General features: G+C 38.2%; 1 pseudogene; it reads right to left on the reverse strand.

Annotated features, from left to right (window-relative positions):
- Positions 1-614: 614 nt before the first annotated feature.
- Positions 615-13,580, reverse strand: LOC107133598 (annotated as a pseudogene).
- Between the last annotated feature and the right edge of the window lie 9,785 nt (positions 13,581-23,365).

Here is a 23,365-nt window from a genome sequence, read left to right on the forward strand (position 1 = left end):
TGCAGGCTTCTGCAATAACCTCAGGGCCAGAGGTCCTTACCATTGGATGCTTTATCTTTAAATTCAATAATAAGTCTGAGGACTTTCCAACCATTCAGCTAATTTTGCCAGCAAATTCCTCTGTATTATAAAGGCAAAAGCAGTCATACAAATCCTTAAAACACCTGGTGAAATGCAGGTTGACTTCTCATCTCCCCATAGGAGTGGCCATGTCTCTACCCAGGGAGGTCTCTTGAACAGTCTTTTGTTGTTGCTGCTGGTTATGGTCCTGGTTTCATTGATAATGATTATAGTTTTTGTTCTAGCTGCCATTGTTTCTGTTCATTCTTAACTATTTCTAGGACATCATTGTAGAGTAATAGCTTTATTTTAATTGTGGAAGGTAAAAGGACACAAGAATTTTCTGAAGGATTATTTTAAATTTTTATTTCAAAATTTATGGAATGATATGGTTTTCAATTAAGTTAATTGTTGTGACTCAGTGACATGCATAATGTGTGGTAAACTGTGGTCTGCAGCCCACCTATATCAGATTCAACACTAGTGTGTTAAATTGTGCCTGCATCAGAATCACCGGGGATACTTACAGAAAGTTGTTGATCCTAGATGAGAGTTCAACTCCCACTAAAGCACTTGCCATTGCAGCCAGGGAAGTCGCACCCACAATCCCACAGCTGATGGTGAAACAGACAGCCTTTGAAATGAAAATCTTCAAATCCTTTTAACCTTTGATCTTCTTTATACTGAGGATGGAGGCCAACGAACTGCCTGGCCCTGATGGGCACTGTAAAGGGGACCATGCAATGAGACAGGTTTCTGGCTAACACAGCCTAGCTACATATACACTTGGGTAATTCCTGTCTTTTTTCCCCACTGTGCCCTCTGTTCTTATAAAAGCTTTCAATGACACTGAGTCACCAACAATAGAGACTCATGAAAGAAAATATTCTCCTCTATTTTATTCAACCCACAATGGAAATAGACCTATATTTCCATTGCCATCTGGACACCTGAGTTTTAATGCTGCAGAACAAACAGCAAAATATGCCCTTCCCTATGAAAACTGCAAAGGCACATCAAGTTTAAGAATCACTCCATCATATCTTAGATTGGAGATTTTTGCAAAATGGCAAAGAGGGAAAATTGTAATTTTTAAACTTAGACTTCAGAATTAGCAAATATGGTTTCTTCATGGTGTTATTATTTTATAATTTTGTTTAAATTTTTATAATCTTTTAAATTTTTTTCTAAGTAGTTATACATGACAGTAGAATGCATTTTGACACACTGTACACAAATGGAGCACAACTTCTCCTTCTTCTAACTGAACATGGTGCAGTCACACCAATAGTGTAATCACACATGTATATAGGATGCTGATATCCTTTTCATTCCACTGTCCTTCCCACATCCTCTCCCCTTCCCTCACTCCCCTCTTCCCAATCCAAAATTCCTTCATTCTTCTCTACACCCCTTCCCCCTCCCATTATGAATCACCATCCTCTTATCAGAGAAAATATTCAGCCTTTGGTTTTTTGAGTTTTGCTTATTTTATTTTCTGTTCTTAACACTTGTTCTAGGGACTGGTCTAGAAATGGGAAACAAACCCAAAAGGAAAAAAAATAAAAGAAAGAAAATAAACTATTTGTATATACAATTTTGCTTTAAAAGAAAAAATGCCACTGAAAGACAGTTATTCTGTTTCACCCTCCATGTCCATGAGTGATGTTGGCCTTCAATGTATGGCTACAGCAACATAAAAAAATCTCTATTATACATGTATACACACCTACTCACATCCTAGCAAAACTCTGGAGACACAAAACAGACTTTAGTACAATTGGAGTCTTCCCCACACCACTAAAAAACAAGTAGAGGAAGTAGAGGGCTGCCATATGCAAGACTTTGCATAGGCTTGGTGTGGACATCAAACTCCTTCCTGAGGGAAGACAGGTTAATAAAATGGGACAGCATACTTAATGGGGGAAAGGAGGGCATTAAATTTTGGAGAACATGTTAATAAAGGAAGCAGATTGTGATAAGCTATGAATGAGAGGGCTTCTTTGAAGTCACCCATATCTTCCCCACATGGACTCAAAGAGGTCAGACCTGATGATGCAGTGCAAAGTCCAGCTGGCGTGGCTCAGAGGAGCTACCTGGTGAGGTGTGGATCTGTGAAAGGTGTTTGCAGAACACCACTGACACTGTCCAGAAGTTCCCTGCTGCTCACTAGGGTGCTTCTAGGCCTTTCAAGGAATGCCATGTTGGGACCATATGACTCATGTGTAGGGGGCAACTGTTGTCCCCAAACTGATCATCTGAGGAGAGCTTCTGAGGTGAGAACCATGCCATGGCAGTTGTTGTGCCACAGATGCTGTTCAGAAGCAGTGTCACAAAGTTTACCATGCAATCTTAGGTGCTCTTTCCTTAATGTTGGGCCTGGAGGTATTTGGCTACTGGTATTCCATCACTGCCAGGAAGTCATTTTGTCTTTCTGCCTACCCTAGTAGGACACATCTCTGATCACCTCTTCAGATCTGCACCAGTTTTGAAGGAAGAGGGCCCAGATGCTCCTTAGCAGATAGGGTTATTCAGATAGGGGGTGGAGGTAGGCCAAGGCTTCCTTATGCTTTAGAGACCTGTGGTGGCTTTGCTTCTTGTTTGGCTCCTGGAAGGCAATGCTCTCAAGACAGGAAAATACAGCTGGGCCCTTAAGGATTCCATGGGAAAGCAAACAAAACAACCCTGTTTAGATGGAACTGTCAGACCTGATGATAGTGCCCAGAGGCAGGAAAGAGGGCAAAGCATGCAGAAAGGTAGGAACAGGGTGAGAGATGGTTAAGAGGATGAGCCAAGGGGATGTACACTGTCTGGAGGAGATTCCAGGTTCCAGCTTAGAGGAGAAGTCTCCGTGTGCCCCCAAATCCTTGCTGGCCAAGCCACCATCCCACTGCATGCTGTGTGGCCATATCCTACCACTTCCTTTACATGAGCCAGTTCATGCTACAAGTTATGTAGTCTGAAGGGAAATAAAGGCCTTTGTCCTCTTCTAGGAAAAGTAGAATGGCGCATGAAAAACACACATGTAGAAACAACCTGTGGTGATTGGAGAGGACATATTGCGGGAAGTCCCTGTTAAGTATGTGCATCAGTTTTCTTAAGGAGAGGTCAAATTGACAGGGACCTCAGACATCATCTAAGTCTAGGTCCACCTTCTACAGATAAGGGGCATCAGCTCACAGAGACAAAGAGGCCAGCTAAAAGCATACAACCAGGTAGTGACAAGCCTGAAGTTACAGACCAGACATCAGAAAGAAGACAGAGTGGTCTGCACACTGGAGGGAGCCAGTGGGAACTGGAGGCTTCTGGGTTAACTTGGCAAGGACAGGATGAGGCTGTACAGAGGCAATCTTGTAAGTGTTATGGTAAAGTGGCTCAGGAAAGAAAGCAATCCTCAGAGAAGAACCAAAGGGAAGTAGAAAACAATAACTAGTTAAATCATGCCCTTGATCCTTGAACATGCTATAGAAGTCAAAGTTCTCAGAGAACAATTTAGGAACATTCCTAGGAGAATGCTCAGCTCCTCTGATGTTTACTATCTAAGTTTAAAGTGTTATTTTCTGATTTTTAAAACAATCGGTTACATATCACGTTTTTCTTCAAAGTATTTCTAGGGAATTATAAGCACAACATTTAAGTAAAAGTAGACAATATCTGGTACACATATTTAATTTTTTTTCCCTTAATGTTCAGTGTTTTTTAATATCAATTTTTCTTTTATGACAATGAGACCACATGGATCTTCCTTCATTTTTTCTAAAACTGGTGTGAAAAATCAAATTACTGTTCTTAATGAAATATTGTGCACTCAAGTCAATTTATAAAGTTATGCCTTATTTGATTTTTCATAAATTAGTTCAGGAAAGTCCATAATGTACAAATGGCCTCAAGATCTCCTTGTAGACAACTAATTTACAGACTTTAAAAGTTTCTTCATTCAAGGACCAACTTAACTGCATTTTTCTCAACTTCTTGCTTGACTGACATCAAGGAGGGAAAATTGGGGTAAAGAAAAGAGAAAATGACACAGGAGAGCAAGGGCAGGGTAGGGAGCTGAGGGGGCACAAGGCGAAGGGATGGAACCCTTGGTAGAGGCTATCTAGGAGCTAAGACCTGTCTAGTGGACCAGATTATATGCTTCTGGAAGGTCAAAGGAGGTCAGAGTCACTTACAGATCTGATGATAGATTGTGATGTGTTTGAAGCAGACTCTGTGACTGTGAAAGGTGTAACAGATTCTTTAGCTTCAAGTTAGTCCTTGTCTACTTCAAAACATCATGTGTCCTGGTCCCTGAACAATAAAAGAGCCCCACAGAGCAGGAATTACCAACTGGGCCATACTTGCTGGGTGTGTATTTTCTAAAGCATTTTCTTCTCACCCCCAATCATGGGTCTCTTTCTCACCCTTCTTCCCTTCCCTCTGCACCCACAATTATTCATAACACAGGAGGGTTGGGCCCAGGGTATTAGGTGCTCCCCTCCCAACATTTGTGTGCCTCTCTGATGACTATTCTTCTGCAGCACAAGTGGGACATGTGAAAGACCACCCCTTTCCTTTGCAGCACCACAGCTCAGGGACACCTACGCTGGCTGATGATGAACTGCTCCATGTTCTCCTTCTGCTTGTTTGCAGTCTTCAGACATTCAGCTGTGCTCTGTTTGGATACTTGGGCTCGCAGATCCAGGAGCTCCCTTTTCATTGACTCAACTTGGGAAAGAGAGACAGGCTCTCAGACAACAGTTTGGAGAATGGATGCATCCAGTGCTTTGTGGTTCCTACCAATCAGAAGCACAGATCCATAATCTTCTCAACACTACCAAGACTGAGTTCTCTCCATTACAGCCTCTCAATCTTCCAGCTCAGAACAGCTGAGGAAAACACCACAGGTAGGAATGTTGAGAACTTTCAAGCCCCCAATCAGACTAGCACAGACCTACATTTCTGTGGTCAAGGAGACCTTGACTCCATACCAGAAGGAAACTCCCAACTGCAAACAAGACTTCCATATCAGTCCTTGTAAAAGTTTTCTCTCACCCTTCCCCTATACATGCAGGACTTGGAATTTCAAAGATATTATGTCTGGGACACGGGGATGCCCTGATGACAGTGCTCAGGTTTCAAAATGTCTGTACCAACCTGAAGAAGTTAAAGTACCTCCATGCAATTAACATAGTTTCATCATAAAACATACCAGCAACATTAATGTAGAACTGGAAACTGGAGAGGGGATCAAGAATCTAGCCCACTTCAGGGCTGGCAATAAGAACAAGCCTGATATACAAAGAATTCTTTGGTGGTGAGGGAGGGGTAGCAGTGGTGGTTGTCTGTCTTTCTCTAAGACTGGCACAGAGATAAAAATTTTAAAAGTATGTTAAGGTTCTAGGAGCATGATCAAAAGAGTTGCAGGGTCATAGTGACATCCTCTGACCTTTTGACCTAGAAGACCTAAGGAGTGAAGAAGCTTAAAACGCCCCCGAATTTCTGCTCAAATTTCAGAATTATTGGAAGTGAACATTTATGGATTACCAGGGTGTCTATGTCTGTGCTCCTCCATTTCCTTTTCTTCTCTTTGAATTATTATCTTGGGGGCTGGGTGTGAGGAGGAGTTAAGGTAATCAGAGCTTCAATGAAAGCAGCCAGGATAGACCAGGGGTCTTCCTCCAGAATCCTTCACTAAGGTCTAGCACATTCTAACAGCCCATGTAACACCTGACCCTCAGAAGAACTGCAACTGAGAGTACAGAATCTTATAAGGCAGAAGAGCTAGGCTTTTACCAGTAAATGACAAACTAAATGTTGTAACATAATTTGAGAAGAATGCAGATATACCTATTAGCCATGGTGGCAAAACACTAAGGATTTGTTCAAGAAATGCTGAAGAAATATAGGATTTTAGTGAACTATTGTGAATATGGAATTGAGTTCAGTGAAGCTAGACTTAGACAAGATTTTAAAAAGGCCATAATCTGGAAACCAGTGTTAAACCACAATGCAAAGAAAAGACAAGAAAGAAAGAAAGAAAGAAAGAAAGAAAGAAAGAAAGAAAGAAAGAAAGAAAGAAAGAAAGAAAGAAACCACCATTTCAAATTTTAAACCAAGTACCATGGTTTTCCAGGAATGAATAGCAGAATTTCCCTATAAATAAAGTCTGAGAATAGATGTAAATTTTAAATTGAAGCTAAAATTGTGCAACTTGTATTATTTCAAAAATGTTTTTTCCTTTTTCTAAAATTATTTTCCTCCCTTGATATCAGGAAGTGAACCCTGGGGAGCTTTGCCAGTGAGCCACATTCAGAGCCCTTATTTTTTGAGATAGGATCTCACTAATTTGTTGAGACTGACTATGAGCTTATGATACTCCTGTCTCAGACTCCTGAGCCACTGGGATTAAAGGCATGAACCTCCAATTTCTACAATTGTAATTATCATATTTTTGCACCCAGCTTTCTTTCAGGAGACTTTAATCGAAAACTCTCCTGAAGGCTGGGATGTTTTTCAGTGGTAGTGAACTTTCCTTTCATGCTGAGGCCCTGGGTTTGAGCTCCAGTGCTAGAGAGAAGGAAGGAAGGAAGGAAGGAAGGAAGGAAGGAAGGAAGGAAGGAAGGAAGGTAGGAAGGAGGGAAGGAATGGGGGACCAAGAGAAAGGGAGAAATATAAAGGGAAAAAGGGAGGGAGAGAGGGAGGAAGAAGGAAGGGAAGGAAGGAAGGAGCAAAGAAAGGAAGGGAGGTAAGGAAAAAGATCAGGAAAACAAAATATAATGAACACCAATTAAAATGTCTTCTGCTAAACTACATATTAATCATCCAATACAGGAACAAAGCCCTTATATGACTATTTAAATTAATTAAAAATTTACAAAATCAAATTTCAGTATCTCAGTCCCACCACTTATTGTAAGAGCTCATTAACCACATGGGCTGGTGGCTATCATACCTGACAATGCAGTGCAGATACCATACATTTCTGTCATGGCAGAAAGGTCTATTGGACAACACTGATAAAGAGGAAGCATCACATCAAGGTACTGGTATTGTGAATGTGTTAAAGAATATTCAATAAAATCCAACACCATTCATGCAAAAAAAAAACAAAAACAAAAAACATTTAACAAATTGTGACCTACAAGAGGACATCCTGAAACAAGAAGAGGACATTCTTAACAAGCCAGTCAAATCGGCAGCAACTCATTCATGATGTTGGCAAAATAACATCATTTGGAAAATAGCCTCTTTGCTGTGTATATACAAAAAAGCATCCTAATGACTATAAAAGTCCCAACTAAAATAACAAACTGGAAATTCTTCCATGAAACAAAGCCAAGTGAGGGGTGTGTTAAAACAGTGAAAGTTCTTTGTTGACTGACTCCTCAACAGGGGTCAAACTAGATTTCTGAAATTCATGAGTAATTTTCTATTTTTTTTTTACTGTGGTCTGTCTTTACCTCATTATGCACATATTTGAATATACTTTTTAAATTTAACTATTTTGTTCACTAATTTTCTATCTTTTTTTGCAAGAATTGGTAAACAGTGATTTAAAAAACTGTTGCTATTGCAGTTCTAGATACTAGTAGAGCTAAATTTCAATTTATATATGAAAATAGGGCTCTATTTTCATATATAAAATATATGATAACTTTGATCTGCAATATGGTATCAGTAATCATAAGGTCTAAAACCACTACTCTGAAGTTGAGTAATTCCTCTTTATTCCATGCTGGGCATTATGCAAAGTGCTTAATTCCATTTATCTTATTTACTTCATGTAACAACTATGTGATATGAAGTAGGTAGTATTAATCCCATAGCCTAACAGACTGATCTTAGTTCAGTGATGTACTCCAAATTGTGCTCCCAATGAGTCATTCAGTCAGAATTTGAACCCAGCTAGCTTCCATTTATTTTACTATCCCAAGATCTACGGCTCCTAATGAGGAATATTAAAAAAGATAAGTTAAAATTTTTAATTTTGACTGCTTATTAATATCAGGTAATTCCAAGCCAATTCCTTGGTAGATCATTAACACCACATGCCAACATAGCTCCATATAGGAGTCTGCCATGACAGAAGAAGGCTGGAAAAGCTAGTGCAATGGACTTACCCAGGGCAGAAATGGAGCAGGACCTGAGCCAGCACCCAGGCAACTGTCTGCAGAGCCTGCACTCTTCATGGTGCTAGAAGTTCTTCAGGACTGTATAAATGCTCTGGTGGTTACCATCCAACCACAATGGCTTAGCTCCCTTCTATCAATGTGGAGAAGGGCCCAGGACAGCAAATCACAGGAGCACTGGCTCAGAACCAGGTAAGAAAGGCCAGCAGTCCCAGGTGAAGAAGGATGTCAGATGAGGTGATGAACCTGCAAGTGCTGCTGGTGTGCACCTGTCTGCAAACCACTGCGCAAGGATGTAGGAGAAGAACCAGGTGGCCCAAGAAGATTGTGGGCTGTGAACACGGCCAGTGGCAAAACTGTCAGACAAGTGTCAAGGTGCACAGTTCCACTATCCCATGATATATAGTACATGATAAGAAATGTTGATCTTAACAAGGTGATTGTGAAGTGTACTGAGAATTTATTAGGTCAGGTACTGTTCTAAGCACTTTTCATCTCACTCAACAAACTCAAATGAACTACTAGTTGATCTACAAGGTTATGCATCTATGACCTCAAACTTGGCCATTTAATTAAATGCCATTCAAGTTTGGTTTGTAAAAAAATAATGACACACACCAGGTACAGTGATACACATTTGTAACCCCAGTGAAGTAGGGAAATCTCAAGTTCAAGGACAGCATGGGCAATTTAAAAAAGGTCTGGGGATGGAGCTCTGTGGTAAAGCACCCCTGGGTTCAGTTCCCAGTACAAAAAAAGTAAGAAAGAAAGAAAGGCACTTTTCCCATTTATAAGGAAAAAATAAGTCCTTGCCCTTGAACCAAGGTGCTCTTGAAAAAAAAGAATTCATTAGATGTCTAGCTCTTGCTCAGCTTCAAATTCTTGAACTGAGTGCAGAAAATATTGCAGCCCAAACAGGCCATGTTGTTCTCTAAGCCTCCTGAGCTCATTATGCACATCACTACATTTTGTGTTTTGGAACCTACAAATACAGTGTGATTATTTAAAGTTCCATTTATTTTTCATTCCCATAATGAAAAAGCAGCCTCTTTTAGTTCATCTTCAATAAAATACAGTTGTCAAACTGATAGAATTATCCAGAAGCGACTTCATTTTCTAGACTGGAGCTAAGTGCCTAAGTATAGCAATAGTATTTCTAACTACAATGGTTAAAATAAAATTTTTACCACATAAACTATATGGGTGTAAAAAAAAGCTTGACTTTTTTTAAACAGTTGTCCTGTTTAAAAATTATTTTCCAAATGACAATTGACAGTTTCACTTTCTAATATTTTCTGTATCAGCCAAAATTTGCCAACTACATTTACATATCTTGTATTAAAATTTTTGGTTTTGCCAGTTTTTACCAGTGACAATTATAGGGAAGCACTTAAAGTTCTTTCTGAATAATATGGTTTCATTACATTTCAGTATTTAGCTTTTTAAATATGTCCAAAGTCTTTTAGGACATGGGGTCAACAAGAAAATTATACATTTCCAATAAAATTCAATGCTGACCATTAGAACATTGTATGTAATGGTGAAAGAAGTTCAGAATAATGTTGAAGATTTAAAAAAAAATTAAAGTATGTGCAACAGAGCAGAAATATTTGAAGAGTGATGAAATATTACTGGTTTTAAAACAAGTAACATGGGTTCTTTAAGCCTCACAATTCAAAGAGCAGACTAACTGTATTTCTTTTATTGTAAAAAGGATGATTTACAAAACTGTTAATTTCTAAAATTGTGGTACAATACATTTTTTAACAGATAAAGCTTGTTTTTGTTTCAAGGAGTATCTATGTAATCATCAAGGTCATTATGTACAGACACAAGGGGGAGCCTAATTTCTTGGTCTCTTCCTCCTTGGACAGAATCTTGATGTCCTCTTCCTTGTACTGGAATGCTCCTCATAGAGCTTGTGTTCCTCCTTGGTCTCAGCCTGGTCAGCCAGAAGTTTCTTGTTGGCCTTATCTGCCTTCAGTTTGGGAATATGTTCAAAGAGGATCCACTTATTTTTCAACACATTGCCCTTTACCTTCATATAGAGGCTGTGATACATGTGGTAGTCAATATTAGATTCATGGTATCTCTGAGCAGCCTACACAGTATCCACATCCTCTGCACCCAGGTGAGCTTTTCCTGCATTGGAGCATTAGCTGTACTCTTCTGCTTACCTATTCACACTTGCCTGTACCTCTGGGGAGCCAAGGTTCTTTTCTGGCATGGAGCCCCAGAATGGAAAGTCACTGATTTTGTGGATAATCAGCCATCTTTGATCAGCTTCCAGATCTGCTGTTGAGAGTTGGCATTGGAGATTTCTTTGGTCTCATTTGAATCCAACCAAACCTTCTTTTTGCCACAACAGAGGTCACTGGAGGCACCTCTTCTGAAGCCTGAGCGTCCTCCTGGCTGCTCCTGTAGCCATGAAAGAAAAGAGTCCAATATAGTTGGAAGTTTTTCATAATATATCTAAGATTTAAACATTAAATACTTGTAACATGTTTATATATATATATATATATATAGTGTACCCATATATTCACACAATTGTCTTCATTTGTTAACAGTGCACAAATGGTTACATAGTACACAGACCATATTTACTTAAGCCTGTTAGCTTATTTCTGAAGAGTTCAGTGAATCATGTTAATTTTTCATCTTTCACATTTGAGCAAAACATCCTGAATGCAATGCATGACTCTCTTTCTCTCTCTCTCTCTCTCTCTATATATATATATATATATATATATACACTATATATGTTTAAATAAATGTGATACAAATCACACAGGCCAACTCTGGCCTGCCACTTGTTTTTGTTTGTTTGTTTGTTTGTTTTATACTAAAAAATGTTTGGGGGATTGTTTTGGTTGAGTCAGGGTCTCTTCATATTGTCCAGGCTAGTCTTGAACTTGTGGAGTCAAACAATCTTCCTCAGGCTTTCAAAAAGCTGAGACTACTGGTGCCACCATGCCTGACTTTTTTTTTTTATATTGGGGTCTGGCTAAGTTGCCCAGGCTGCCCTTGAACTTGATTCTCCATCCACAGCCTCCCGAGTAGTTGGGATTACAAATGTGCACCACCTAAAAATAATATTATTTTAGGAAAAAATATTGGGCAACATAATTGTGGCCCTTAACAAATCAAGTCTTTGAGATCAGATGTCAAAACCAATGGTTCTCAAAGTTTAGTGAGTATAGGAGACCCCCAAAAGATCTGCTTAAAAAGTCGATTTCTAATCTCCATGCTTCAAAACCAAGATAACCCACATGTGCATATCCAGCTGTCAGTCTTCAATTCCTGCTATACAAATTGTATTTGATGATTCAACATCAGAAATAGATAATAGGCAAATATAACTATCTCAATTAAATACCTTCTAATAGAAAAAATAGTATCTCTAAATAGTATAATACTGTATTTTATTTCTGAATTTTAACACTTATGATAATAAGCCTTTCACAACTTCATTTTCACAGTTGCCAATTATTTAGAAAAGTCCCTCTTTTTGGCAGATGAGCCAGCCATGAGGAGACAGTACCCCCAGTCTAATTTCTTCAGTCCACAAGTGAGACTTTAACATCAGGGAACGTTCATGGCTTACCTGAGGTACTTCTGCTCTTCACTCTTTTAGCCTCATTAGGACTCTGAGCTCAAGATTTCCTAGCAGCCTGGGGTTCTCTCTAAAAGAAAGATGTTAATTCTTCATTTAATGGAAAAGTTGTTTTCTGTCATAAGTTTGTGTGCATGTTGGGATGAAGCTATGTCTAGGGGGACAGTCAGTTGGAACCCAAGTCTGCACATTCTATTGTGCACTAATAGATTAGACTTGGTTTTAAATTACTCTGCCTCAAACCAACATTAGGCAATTTTAAAAAATCCTAAAGTTGGTTTAACACTAGTCATATATTAAACACAACTTGTACAGTATTAGCAAATATTAGCAAATTTCAAATACAATTTGATGGTAATTTCTATCATCATCTAATATTAGAAGAATCTTTGAGGAAGACCTTTACTCACAACTAAAAGCATAGGACATACAAATTTCTTGAGACACCATAGAAAAAATACTATTAAGAAAAAGATGAAAAATAGTTTAAAGTTAAAAAAATCAAAGCTAATCTCTTATGAATGTTGCATAATAAATTAACCAGAACGAATTTACAGGTATGAACACTGAACACTGAACAAGGTATTCGTGGACAATTGTCAGAACAAACACATCTTTGAAGCAATGCAGTGAGACACCTGAATAGAGGTGACAAACTCATCCTGTATTTTGATATCTAGATATCCAGAATACAATTGAAGTTCCACTTTAAACTCACCTAAAGGAATTTTAATCTTTGTTTTTTGTTTGTTTGTTTTTGAGACAGGGTATTCCTATGTTGCCCAGTTTGGGCATTCTTCTAGCTCAGTCTCCCAAGTTTCTGGGATCACAGGTGAGTGCCACAAGGCCCAACAAGATTTTTTTAAATGTCAATTTAAATGTTAATCCAAAGAGGGACACCTTTTTAAAAATGGAAAACAGTCCTTCATAGAGTAAGTTATTAAATTTTCATAGTTGGCTTAAAAACAGTCCACCAATTAAGAAAGCATTCAAGTGCAACAAATTCTAATACTTCCCCATTAATTCCATAAATGTCTAACATTTTTTCAAGATTAATCTATGTATAAATAGAAGAAATCATGTTAATATAAGTAACAGGAAATAAATTGTCCTGTCATAAAGTTACACAAGAATGGCTATATATTGATACCTAGTGTCTAAATAAAAACAGATTAATCTATTGACTGTTTATTCAAATAATCACTAACCTAACACAGTCATGTACCTAAGAAAAGATTCTAAAGAGTCAAAGGATCTGGCAAACACAAATCCCTCCTGTTTACCCAAATCATCACCTGTAGCATACTTTGCATCAGTCATGCCTTCTCAGTGACATATTATTAACAACTACAGTATCCTGATTGTGCAAAGGTCTCACAATCATTTGTTCTTTAAATATCGACTGTATGAATGACCATACCAGGTTAATTGTCTTAATTGACCTCTTAATTCACCTTAATTGTGAAATTGACCTCTCCATGAAAAGATGGGGATATTAAGATAAGATGAGAAGAGCCTCCTGGTATTTAGTTTAAATCCACTTAAACAAATCTTAACCTAATTATAAGGAATAATGCTTAACCTATTGAAAACTTTCAGTTAGGGTGACCTTAGAGCAGAATACAACCTCTGATGATTAAAACTTAGATCATACCAGTTGAAGTAGCACAATCATTAATTGACCCAAACGTTTGATTGAAAAAATAAGTTTTTCTAGGTCAATAGTGCAATCCTACTCTAGAGTCCGTATTGTCAATAGGATTTACGACCTTGATGTTGGATGGTGTAGCCATCATTAATGATTCATTTGTTCAATGAGTAAAGTCCTACATAATCTGAGGTTAGATCAGAACAATCCATGTCGGTTTATATGAATCCAATATTTCTCCCAGTACAACAGAACAAGAGACATAAGGCCTGCTTGTAAGAGCACCCTGGATTTAATGGCTGATATAATCTACAATCTAATACATAACTATATGCCCTGACTCCAAAAAGGACTTGTTTAAATGCTGATCCCCTTAATGGCCTAACATTTTATAATCCAATGTTCAACTTCTCTTCCTAACAGCAGGTTACATGTAATCTACTTATTATCCCTATTTTTCTTATCATAGTGTTATTAGCACTACTTGAATAAAATGCTTTGGATTATGTGCAACTCCCTAAAGGTTCAAACTATGTTAAAAGGCATAATATTATCATTGTTTATTCTAGGAACTCTCATAATTTTATTTATATATTTATTCATTTTGAGTACTGGGAATGAGACCCAGGGGTGCTCTGCCAGAAGACCCCAAGACCTTATATACTTTTTTTTTTTTATTTTGAGACAGAGTCTTACTAAGTTGCTTAGGACTTGCTAAATTGCTTAGACTGGGCTTACATTTCTGCTCCTCCAGTCTCAGCTTCCCGAGTTGCTAGGATTATAGGAATGAGCCAATATACCCAGTGGGACTCTAATAATTTTAATTATCCCTTATATTTAGCCACCTTTATACCAATCATTTCATCAACACTTGCATTCTGAGAAGCTACGGTGGGCCTAGCATTACTGAACCGTGTATAACAAATACAGCTTAGACCACATGTAAAACTTAAGCTTCCTCCAATGCTGAAAATTATCATACCCATAATTATATTTGCATCAGTAAGATAATACTCTAAAAATTCTATAAACTGAATCACTACATAGCCTACCAATTAGTTTCATCAACTTATTGCTCTTAAACCAATTTGGCAAAAATAGCCTAAATTTTTCATTATTTTTTTTCCAACTCACTAAGAGCACCGCTTTTAAAATTAACAACCCAACTCTTTCTCCAAGCAATTACAGTAAGTACCATCTTTCCAAAACATCAGATATAGAAAAAACTACATATCTACATATTAATTTTCTACAAATATACTTAGTCATGGCATTTACTGTCAGAAAACTAGTTCAAGTCTATATTCTTTGTGAGGCCACTCTAATTCCAACTCTAATTATTATCACCCAGTAAGGAAACCAAGCTGAATAATTAAGAGCAAGATTTTATTTCCAGTTCTATATGATGATTGGCTCTTTACCTGTACTGATAGCATTATTCTATGTTCAACACTCTACATGTTCATTCAATTTTTCTTAATAACCTATTACAGAATTACCAAGCTCCTTTTGTAATGGCCTTCTATGAATGGCAAACATAATAGCATTCACAGAAAAAATATCCCTTTATAGCCCCTGCTTCTAGTTCCAAAAGCACACATAGAAGCCACAGTTGCTGGATCTACAGACCTTGCAGCTGTGTTACCAAAACTAGGAAGCTATAGTATAATAAGCACTACTATAATTTCAAATCCACAATACAATGTATACCCTATTCATTTCTAATATAATTCCTATGGAGAATCACCAATTGCTACAAATAACAAACTCTATTCACTTGAAACAGCCTTAAAAATTGTTCATCACAAATTTATCCACATCATATAGCACTAGTAATTGTGGCCACTCTTATCCAAAACCACAAAGTTTTACTGGAGTCACAGTTGTAATCATCCCACAGCTTCACATCATCAATGCTATTTTGCCTCACAAACTCAGACTATGAATCCATAGTGGAACTACTATTAGTTTGTGGAATACAGACATTAACTCCTTTAATAGTAACATGATGAGTACTGGTAAGTCTAACTATCCTATCTTCACCACCAAGTGTCAGCTCAGCTGGAGAATCATTTGTAGTTATAGCATCATTTTCCTGACTTAGTTTACCATTATCTTAAGAGGACTCAATATACTAATTATGGCCTTATATTCCCTCCACACATTAATTACAACATGAGGGAAATTCACATACCACCATGAAAACTTCCTTCACACTAGAAAACAATATTTATACATCACCAACTTAAATCACTCTTGTCACTTAACCCACAAATATTTTAGGATCCACTTAAACACAATATTAGATTGTGAATCTTACACTAGAAGCTTAAAATTCCTTATTTACCAAGAAACTGTACAAGAATTGCCAACTCATGCCTCCTTTGAAGTCATGTTGTAAATTTCTAGCTCATTTATAATGAAATGACTCTCAAATTGTAAAGAATAGACATAAATAATCTGTTGATTTTAGGAGCCAAATAAAAGTAAAAAAAAAAAAGCTAAATAAAAGTAACACATTTAGGGGCTGAGCTAGGGCTCCCCTGTAGAGTGCTTACCTTGCACATGTGAGGCACTGGGTTTGATCCTCAGCACCACATAAAAAAAATTAATAAAGGTATTGTGTCCATGTAAAATATATATATATATATATATATATATATATATATATATATATCCGATGAAAATAGAGGGGAGNGTCCTTCATAGAGTAAGTTATTAAATTATTAATTAAATAATTAATTATTCCACTTGATATATCTTTTAAGGATTTTTTTGTAGAGATTTGTTGTTTCACCTGTTTTCTTGCCACTTAATTTGTTGAAGAAATTGTGTTGTTTGTCCAATAGAATGGCCCACAGTCCACATTTTGTTGGGTGTAACCTGTGGCATAATTTATTTTTTTTCTGTCCTAAAACTTACAAAGAGTTAGTTGGATCTAGAACCTTTTGGTACTGTTAACCTTTTGGGGCTGGTAATTCCTTGCTGAGGATGGGGGCTTTCCTGTGCATGTAGGCTGTTTCGTTGCATCCTTGGCCTCTACCCACTAGATGTAAGTAGAGCCCCCTTAGCTATCACAATCCTCCCTCCCCACCACCCTGCCCCCAAAAACCCAAACAAAAACACAGGTCTCCAGACCTTATCAAAGGTTTTCATAGCAGACCTATGTTCTGCTGTGAAAAGTAAGTTACCTATACTACAAAATTAACAATATGGTTGATGTCACCACTTCAGATTAAAAGATCATTCATTCTGGAACCAGATACTTTGAAGACAACACCTGAGCATGATTTTAGGAATATTTAATTTCAGCCTGAACAGAATTTAATTTAAGGCTGATTTAAAAGCAACATATAGAGAATGTGAATTTCCTTTTGAGAAGAAAAATACTAGAGACAATAATAAAATAAAATAGTAAAAACACAAGTAATTTATTCTCCATGATGGAAAATTCTTTTCCATTATGGGAAACTTCTTTTTCCAGAAGTGTTTTTTTTTTTTAAGACTTGTTGAACAACCTAAGATGTTGGATTTACACAATAGATAGAGTGATGGTTTTTCTTTTGGCGAGGCACTTTATACTTTTATTATAAACCAAGCATTTTGGCCTTGCAGAAAAGTATCATTTTAGTAATGCAGTTTTCATACTCAAAATGGATTTGTGTGCTATAAAATTACACTAAGCACAACACAAGTCAAGGGAGATTAATAAAATAATACTTTTAATTTAAAAGAGAGATGGAAACTGTGCTGCTCACCTGTAATCCCAAATAAGTGGGGAGGAGCCTATGTTCAAGGCCAGGCTCAGCAACTCAGTGAGGCCCTGATCAAATTAGTGAGACCATGTCTCAAAATAGAAAACCAAAAGGTCTGAGGATGGCTCAGTGGTACATCATCTCTAGGTCAAATCCCTAGTAGTAGTAGTAGTAATAATAATAATAATAATAATAATAATAATAATAATAATAATAAAATTTAAAAGTAAACTACCATTTTTGTTTGTCTTTGCAAGTGCCATCATTTTCTGGATGCAGGATGACAGATAATATATTTAAAAGATTTAGGAGGAGGATTCAGATTAAAAAACAACCCTACTTACAATTTAACCAGTGAATAGTAATTCTTCAAAAGCCTTCTCTGTGTCAGGTTTGACATGTAATACTTGGCTGTTTGAGGATGCTTTAAATACAGATCTATTGTGGAACATGTTGAGAATAACCTGGAGCAGATAGAGCGGCAAACTTTGCTTCCTTGAACTCTTGAGAGTTGTCCTCTACCTGGTGATTGACTTTCAGAATCCTTACCCCTTTGGTTGGTATCCTTCAGTTTTGAGTCATCAAGGGTTTCATGAGTTGAACATGGTGCATCATTCCTATAGTGGTTTTTGAAGGAATGTTTTTTGGGGTGTCTTCAGTACTATTAGTGCTATTGATTTGGGAACAGATAAGTTTAAGCCTTATGGGTAAATTTTTAAAAATCAAATCTGAAAAAACAATTGTGGATCCAGATTCTATTTATCATTTCCAGGTAATTTAAGGACGAATTGGCCTCATTTCCACCAGACCCTTTTGCATATGAGAAGTGTTTCTCCTTTTTCTATCAGTGAATGTTGTCTCTCTTTCTTTACCACCTGTTGTCTATCTTCCTTATCTCTATCTCCATCTTATTTTCTCTTTCCCTGACTCCACTTTTCCCTCTATCTTTTCCTGTCTCATTTGGTCTACTTTATTCTCTTTTCTTTCTCCTCCCTTCATAATTTCCTCTCCTTTCCATACCTCTGTCTCTATTTGCTTTTCTATTCCATACACCATTGCTACCCATTACACCCACAATTTCTCTTCATCAGGAACTTGTTCATGATATTGTTAATGACATAGCCAGATCCATTTTATTCAGGAACACAATCATCTTCATTAAACGGAATGGTGGATAAATTCAAAAGTAATTAATGCATTTTAAAATAGACTTCAGAGGGTGTTTGAGGTTAAGGAACTTCTCTGCATTTCTTTCCAAATGTCTTATTTATGATTTAACTGTGGCTGCTCCACTCCAGCCTCTGATAATTCCTTTCTTCTTATTAGATTGCTTCAATTCAGGCATCATGAGTTTCCATATAGAGAGTGTTTGGTGCCTTTATTTTCCAGTAGGTAAAAGGATGTTAAAAAGAAACAACACTCAGCAGGAAAGCTAGACTCACCAACAACCAGGTTCCAGTTTTCTAGTTTCATCTCCCCAGGGCCCTCCAAGATGCCTCTACCCAGGTGCACCACCAGCTCCTACTCACCATCCAATAACAAAAACAAACAAACAGAAAATCACTTTGGGGTGGGGGAGATTGGTTTTGAATTAATTTTCATATCTGTTCTCTCCACAGTCAGTGCCAATCACAGAAAAGTATAATCTGAAGCAAGAGCCACCTAAGAATCAGTGTCAAATGAGCCAGTAGGGAGCAGGCTTGTCCCAGTGTGTCCCCTCTCCTATCAATTAACTTTCTACTGCTGTGTTCTACAGCCAGATGTCATTGTGCCCAGTAGAGGGAATGGGCAGCTTGTACGTGGACTCTGCCTTAGGTCAGGGTTGTCCATTTGTCCTTAGCTGTTTTTGTTTTCTTTCTCTCCTCCTACTCCTTCTTATTCTCCTTCTACCCCTCTTTCTCCTCTCCATTCTTCATCTTTTATTTTAAATGGGGTTATCACTAACTAGCTCAGGATGTCAGTGAACTTGCAATCCTCTTGCCTCAGCTCCTGAGTTGGTGGAATTAGAGGTGGTTCCACTGTGTCCACAACAATCCACATTTATTAAAACTCCCACCCCAAAATTTTATTCAGCAAAAGAACAAGGTATCCAAGTCACTTTTTCTTTTTCCTCTTCTTTTTCCCTCCATTGGTACCAGAAATAGAACCCAAGGACACTAAACCACTGAGCCACAGTTCTAGCATTTTTAAAAATTTAGTAAGTACAAGTTATAGTAAATGAATAGTTTAATTATGCAACATGTAGGGCAAACAGGCCTTCCCTAGTTCTGTTCCTGATTTCTGAAGCTTATTGATTTGAGATAAGATGAAACATTGACTGTTTCATTGAAAAATTAATAGAGACACAATTCTCTACATTATTGAAATGTAGGCACTGAATGAAATTTACCAGTTACATTTCTGTAGTCTTATTTGCCTCTCAGAAATTCTCTTGGTGGCCCTCGAGGTGTAGGTCTCTTTGTGCCAACACCAAGCAGACTTCAGAGCTGCAGTGCTTCTAATTCTCAAGGCTGCTCTTCCTGGTTCTTTGATCCTCTTCTCTAACTGGTGTCTTTGTTTGCTTCTACCTCTGCTCACACTTCTGTGCTATTGTGTCTCGCATCTGGGCTCTGAGGCGGTAGGCTCTGCATCTTTGGACTCAATCAACCATAGATTGAACTTGGTTGAAAATAAGTTCATCTGTGCTGAATGTGTAGTCTTGTTTCTTGTCATTATTCTCTAAACAGCACAGTGTAAACTGCTATATAATGTTCCTATTGTATGCTGTGTTATAGGGAACCTCAAGATGGATTAAAGCACACTGGAGGATGTGCATAGGTTATATGCAAACACTGCATCTTTTATACCTGGACCTTGAACATTTGCAGAGTTTGGTATACAAAGGGGGGGGGTTCTGGAATCAAATCACTGTGGATACTGAGTGAAGCCTGTACTTGGCCTCGGGCTAGGGAGTATAATTTTCACATATGAGTTTACTCTCTAGGTCACATGAACCCTACATATTTTCACACATCAACAATCATTGGTTTTGTGGTGGGTACCAGGGATCGAACTCAGGGACACTCAACCACTGAGCCACATCCGCTGCACAATTGTGAATATATTTTAGAGACAGGATCTCCCTGATGATCTTAGTGCCTTGCCACTGCTGACGCTGGATATTAACCTGTGATCCTCCTATCTCAGCCTCCTAAGCCACTGGTATTACAGGCATGTGCCACTGTGACTGGCAACCATGGTGATTAGTATCAAAAACTAACCCAGGTACATTTAAGAAGAAAGAATGTACAGTAAGCATGTTGTAAAGCCCACAAGATTATTGGCAAATTTAGGACAATGCTGTGGAAGTGGGCAGGGACCAAAGGAAGCTGGCTAGTGTTGTGATGGGCAAAGGTGTTGCATCTGCTGTGTAGGGGAGAAATAAGTCATATTCAAACACTAGTGCTTTTTTCAATGCTTTATTCACATAAATCACTCAATACAATTTCACTGTATATGTTCTTTATCAAGAAAATGATAATCCTTAATGCTGGGCCCTGCAATACACATAATCAATTCAAAACTAAAAGTTCTAAGTTAACTCTGAGCCCAGGAAACACTTAATCATGCCAGACTTATTACAGACATTCCCTCTGCATGCTCAGCTCAAGTGCCAGGTTTAGAGTCTCAAGTATAAGGGTCCAGCAGATGCTCACTCACTCAGACCACAGTGATCAGGTCAGGAAACAATGGAGGCTTCTCCTGGGCTGGATGTGACAGCTGGTTGAGGAGACAGTCTTAAGAGGAAGCCACCATTCTCACCAGGGTGGAGATGTGGCTGTAGAGTTTGAGAGCAGTGAGGACGATGCAGAGGATCAGGCAGATAATCACAAGAGTTGGGATATTAGTGCAGGACCTCATCAGGCTCTCCAGCATGTGGCCATGAGTGCAGCTGACTGAATATCTGTTCACTTGCTCCATAATTTCTACTAAATATTGGGGCTCTGCTCACCATTTCAGTCCCTATCAGCTATTACCGTGTTTCTTAGGGATGTCTTACATTCTTGGGTCACGACCTCTGGTTTGACAATATCAGCCCTTACCTCTCACCTCTGACTCCCATTAGGGTGAAGGCAAATGACTATGACTTCACTCTGAGTTTCCACTGGGTTGTGGACAGAGACTTGTCTTTATCAGGGTGTGCCTGATTCATACTAGAGGGCTCTGGAGGCTGTGCTTGGTGGACCTGCAGGTTCATTTTCAACTGGAAATACTTGGGCTTAGGTCATTTTTAGGTTAAGGCCATCCTTACAGCTAGCCTGGACCACAGCTTGGAGCCCCCACCGAAATCCTGATTTGGACCTTCTACCAGGTGACATAGCACATTGGGGGCACAGGTAACACCTTAGGCATTAACCCCAAACCACATTAGGATGCAGAAAAATACATTTGATATATTTAATCCTATCTACTGAAGGTGGACCCTGCCTTACGTGGAGATTCCCATGTTGGGTGGGGAATTCCTTGACACAGGAAGGACTTTCATTCAGAGGCCAACTAAACTTCACCTCAGCTACAAACAAAAACTAACACATATTACCTATCTATATATGTGTGCATACACTATCCCTAACATATTCTCTTATCCCTGAAGAGTCCTGCTGGCCTCCCTCACCAGAGTTCTTGAGAGTTCAGAGAAGGGGAACATGATGGTGATGTAGAGACTGCTCTGTAGCTCTGGGGTTGGGTGTTACCTGTCGGGCTGGGACAACCCACCCATTGCTTTATTTGGTGAATCATATTCTATGGAAAAGCCTTTTTATCCGCCATAGAAAACCAAAAACACGCACTCACTCTCTCCTTCCAATGTGGAAGCAGCACTCTTAAGATCTCAGAACTGGCCTGCCCTTGCATTTCAAAATTGTTTCTGTGCTGTGTGGTTTCTTGGTGTATCTCACAGCCAGCTTTGTGCAGGAATGGAACACAGCATATCTTCCAGTGCAGACCACAGGTGAGAGTACAGGCTCTTGAAGGTGTTGGATATAATGGGAAGTCAGCCCTTTTTATATTTTATTTTGAGACAAGGTGTCACTAAGTTGTTTAGGCCTTTGCCAAGTTGCTGAGGATAGCTTTCAATTTGCAATCCTCCTGCCTCAGTTTCCTGAGGGATTACATGCATACAGCAGTATGCCTGGCTTACATAACAGGGATATTTAAACGTTCAAATAACAAATAGGAAAGTTAAAAACAAAATGGTGAGTGTTAAGCATGGCCACAGTAAGAGGCTAAGGAATTCACGAAACCAGGAGACAAAAACTAAGACAGCCAAAGCAGAAGTTACAAGGAAAAAGACGGAATCCAGAGTACTTGTATCAGAGCAGAGGGAGGTTCTGTTCTGTTCAGCTTAAAATGCTCTTTCGTAACTGTAAAAATTTTATAAATCCCAGAGGAAGCCCAAAGAAAAAAACAAAAATGACAGCATGTTCACAAATGACAAAGAAGGAAATCCAAAGTTATCCCAGAAGAAAACCCCAACCCACAGAAACAGACTAGAGTGTAATGGAGGAAAACCGAGAAAAAGATCTAAAGAGAAAGCAGAAAAAGAAACTAAAAATAAATAAGATAAGTCAGAAATAATTCTGTATCTTTCAATAAAAACCTTGAATTTGAAGGCATTAAACTCCCCAATTATAAGATGTAAAGTGACTGAATGGATTTTCTTTATTTTTTTTGTTTCTATCTATTGTTTTTTTAATGGTTGTTCAAAACATTACAAAGCTCTTGACATATCATATTTCATACATTAGATTCAAGTGGGATATGAAATCCCATTTTTACCCCAGATACAGATTGCAGAATCACATCGGTTACACATCCAAATTTTTACATAATGCCATATTAGTAACTGTTGTATTCTGCTACCTTTCCTATCCTCTACTATCCTCCCTCCCCTCCCCTCCCATCTTCTCCCTCTACCCCATCTACTGTAATTCATTTCTCTCCTTGTTTATTTTCCCATTCCCCTCACAACCTCTTATATGTAATTTTGTATAACAATGAGGGTCTCCTTCCATTTCCATGCAATTTCCCTTTTCTCTCCCTTTCCCTCCCACCTCATGTCTCTGTTTAATGTTAATCTTTTCCTCCTGCTCTTCCTCCCTGCTCTGTTCTTAGTTGCTCTCATTATATCAAAGAA

This window comes from Marmota marmota, unplaced genomic scaffold (assembly GCF_001458135.2).
Source record: "Marmota marmota marmota unplaced genomic scaffold, marMar, whole genome shotgun sequence".
Lineage (NCBI taxonomy): Eukaryota > Metazoa > Chordata > Mammalia > Rodentia > Sciuridae > Marmota > Marmota marmota.